This window comes from Alligator sinensis, unplaced genomic scaffold (genome assembly GCF_000455745.1).
Source record: "Alligator sinensis unplaced genomic scaffold, ASM45574v1 scaffold803_1, whole genome shotgun sequence".
NCBI lineage: Eukaryota > Metazoa > Chordata > Crocodylia > Alligatoridae > Alligator > Alligator sinensis.
This window is the reverse complement of record NW_005842886.1, coordinates 15,702-19,529: the sequence shown is the minus strand read 5'-3', so window position 1 is coordinate 19,529 and position 3,828 is coordinate 15,702. Positions and strand designations below refer to the sequence as shown.

At 48.0% G+C, this 3,828-nt stretch overlaps 1 long non-coding RNA gene across 1 annotated transcript in view; it reads left to right on the top strand.

The window, feature by feature from the left end:
* Positions 1-3,417, top strand: part of LOC106722935 — a 17,572-nt gene extending 14,155 nt beyond the window's left edge. The window contains exon 2 of the long non-coding RNA XR_001358944.2: positions 2,731-3,417. This is a non-coding gene — a long non-coding RNA (uncharacterized LOC106722935). The remainder of the gene's footprint in view (positions 1-2,730) is intronic.
* The last annotated feature ends 411 nt before the right edge of the window (positions 3,418-3,828 follow it).

The following is a 3,828-nucleotide window of genomic DNA, read 5'->3' as shown; positions in this document are numbered from 1 at the left end:
GTGTTTTCTCCCCCCCCCCCCCCCCAAGAGTGCTGGGGTGAGGGGGCAGGGATTGGGGGTGGCTCAGGGGGCTGGGGTGGATGGGGACGGGTGGGACAGAGATGGGGGGGGCAAGCAAAGAGATCAAGGAACTGTGGGAGTGGGCAGGGCTGGCGGGGGTCCCCCCATGGTCCTCTCCCCCGTCCTCCACTCACCTGACCCTTTACTTACTGCACTAGAGCCTGGGTCCAGCTCCCTGTGGGTGGCACGCTGCCTGCCCTCACATGCAGGTAGTGTGCTTCAGCACCAGGGCGAGGGCTAACCATAGGAGATGCTCTGGCAGCCAGAGTCTCTCTATGGAGGACCCAGCCTCTAGCTGCCTCAGGACTGATCTGCCCTGCTTTTTTTTCCCTACCTGACCCTTTACTTACTGCACTAGAGCCTGGGTCCAGCTCCCTGTGGGTGGCACGCTGCCTGCCCTCACATGCAGGTAGTGTGCTTCAGCACCAGGGCGAGGGCTAACCATAGGAGATGCTCTGGCAGCCAGAGTCTCTCTATGGAGGACCCAGCCTCTAGCTGCCTCAGGACTGATCTGCCCTGCTTTTTTTTCCCTATGTGGGGTTTTTTGACCCCTGGATGTCCAGGGGTCTAATTTTGCCCCCGCATTGCAAATTTGCAGTGCGGGGAACATTTTCTTGTTCCTGCATGTGCCTCTTGAAACACTAACAATGATGAACAGAATGGTCTGTACGTAAACCTGATGTAACTTGCTGTGCCATGGGCAAGGGGGCATGTCAGAACCCAATTAAGTAGTGCCCATGTCACAAGCAAGTGAAACCATTCAAAGCAGTTTTATTTTTTCACTAGGTTAACTAAGGGTTAACTTAGAAATTCTTGCCAGTAACAGCTTTTTTTTGTTGCGCATGTAAAAAAAAAAAAAATATTGCTGCTCCACTAAGAGATAAAACTTAGCCTTCTTTGCTTTACATAAATCATTATAACTGGTCAGAGTAATACAGGGAGTAGCCCTAAAATAACACCCTAGCGAAGACTGCTAGATAATTGGCGATTCTAATTAAATTTATGATGTGGCAAAAAGCAATTGGCTATTACACAAATAAAACCCACATACACTTCCACAAAGAGAAAGAAGAAGGGGAGAGCGACTCTGTATACACCTGGAAACCTCTGAACATACGTGTTAGAGTAACTGGCAATTTGATCACTTGCCAGTGCCCCCTCGCATCTTGACCCAATCTTAGACGTAAATCAACGACCTGCCGGCCCGACCTTTTCTGCCCGATCACCGAACTCTTATGCAGACCAACCTACGAACCCTAAGCTGTAACTAACCAAGTATCTCTGACCTCCACTATTCACCACCTTAACGGCATAAGTAAACTGTCTTGCTTTGCAACCGATAAGCTTCCGCCTAATTAATTCCACTCCAAGCGTCACAAGTACCCACCTGACGGCTTCTAAGGTCCCAACCCCCCCGCTGCAGTGCACGGCAGCAACATGGCGTCACGAACAGGATCAAGGGGAAAAAAGTGATGAAGGTGGAATTAATTAAGAACTGCCCCCGGTGTAGTGGGGGGCGCTGCGTAGATAACGCGGATTAATTATGGGCCCACATCGCTGATCACCAAGCGAGCAGAGCGGAGACAGAGTGCATCAGCGGCTGCTTCTCGCTGAGAGAAGAGGGAGTCGGAAAGGAGTGGGCAGGCTCCGAGTGGGACAAAGGGAAGATTATTAACGTGCCGCTCTGCGCAGCGTCACTCCTGCTGCGTGAAAATGCTAACTTAAAAACCCAGTTAGCTACAGTCAGCAAAGCTGCTGCGGAGATGGCAGCATGCCAAAACCCTCCGTCGCCACCAGAAAATGGCACCGAGAAAAATATGAGCTGCCCGGAGGACCTGGAAAAGAAGGGCGGAGCCATAGAAGAACAGGCGGGACTCCACCCAGCAAGCCCACCCCCTAAGATGACGTCACTCCCAATGGCCCCACCTCTGTACCACAGGGAGGGGGCAGCGAGTGAGAATCCGATCCTCCCATCAGACACAGTAACAACTACAGCTGCCGCTCATCCTGTAGCAACAACCAAGCAAGTAACCAACCCGGAGGGTGCAACCACCACCACCACCCTTGACGTCATCGAAGCATGCATAAAGATTTACGGAGGAGAGGACACCATCAATCTTCGCCTTCTCCTCAACCTGCTCATTACTCAGCCAGCAGAGAATCTTTTAAGTCAACTTCCACGACTGCAAGCTCTTATAAAGTCAGCAACCGCAAACTCAGCCGTTGCCCTAAGCTATCTTACTGCATATCCAGTCGAATACCAAGGGCCAAGACATTCCCAATTCGACTCACGAAAGGAATCAAGACTGCCCCCCTAGAGGATGCCGGAGGAAAGAGCCATGTTTGGGTTCCTCCTAAACCACTTCATGCTTACCAAACAACGGCTACGCGTCCTAGGAGATGTGGGACAACGACAACTGGCACATATACTAGGCTACTAACCTCGACAGATACTGCCAACTGGTCCGGGCCCCGGAGGCACCCACGCCTAACAGCGCATTCCGGATAACACCGCAGCCTGCCCCAACAAGCAACTATTCGAAGGGGGCAATCGATGAACTATTCCAACCACTACGACATTATGCTCGTAGATGTACAAAAACAATTTTATTGTTTTTTAGTTTTCTTTGTTTGTTTGTTTGTCTGTTCATTTATTTTGTCCCCTTACAGGCCCAGCGGTGACGAAGCAGCAATCTGTGACTGCTCGATCGCGAGAATCACCGAGCACCAACTTACAGTACACCCGGGTTGACACCACAGTGGCCACCTGCTCATATGTTGCAAGCAGGGTTGTCGCTCTATTCCCGCTGTTACCAACAGATTCCTCAGCAAACGGAGCTAACTTCGAAACCTCCAACTTGGTCCTAAACCTTCTGTCATTTTAGGCCAAAGACATAACTAATGACTCATTTTATGGTTTTTCTTTTCCTGTTAATGATCTTGTACATACTTGTTTTGTTTTGAAGCCTGTTCGAGACTTTACACAGTGAAGCCAAGTCATAATGTTTTGAGTGAAAAGCTCTGAATTATTAAGAAAGAACAGCATTGGTAGTCTGAAGGTTTGGAGGATGTCGCAGAAAGGTCGGGTGTGGACAGAAGCATTGATTGAGGGAACGTGAGGAAAGAGATGAGGGAGATGATGATGGAAGGGGGCAAGTAGTCAAGGTTCTAAAGGAACCTGTACATTAAAAGAAAAGGAACAATTTGGGAAGAGAGGTAACAGTAAAAAAAAAAAAACGGTGTTCTCAGAGCTACAATTTAACTCAAGTATAAGCAGCCACAATTTTAGAAACCCTCCGTATAGGGGGCATTAATCTGATACCGCACTCTCAGTTACCTTAAAAAAAAAAAAAAAAACAAACCTCTAATTAGAAGAGATTGCATAAAATCAAGGATAACAGTTTACTGCGTTTAAGTTAATTCACGTGTCAGCGTCTTTGATTATCTTGTGTTTACCATTAATCATAATAGCCATTGTTGTATTTGTGTGTTTTGCAGTATCTCAAAACGAAGTTAACCACGCTTTTTGCTTTTGTATACACCCGCTTGCCAAACACTAACAATGATGAACAGAATGGTCTGTACGTAAACCTGATGTAACTTGCTGTGCCATGGGCAAGGGGGCATGTCAGAACCCAATTAAGTAGTGCCCATGTCACAAGCAAGTGAAACCATTCAAAGCAGTTTTATTTTTTCACTAGGTTAACTAAGGGTTAACTTAGAAATTCTTGCCAGTAACAGCTTTTTTTTGTTGCGCATGTAAAAAAA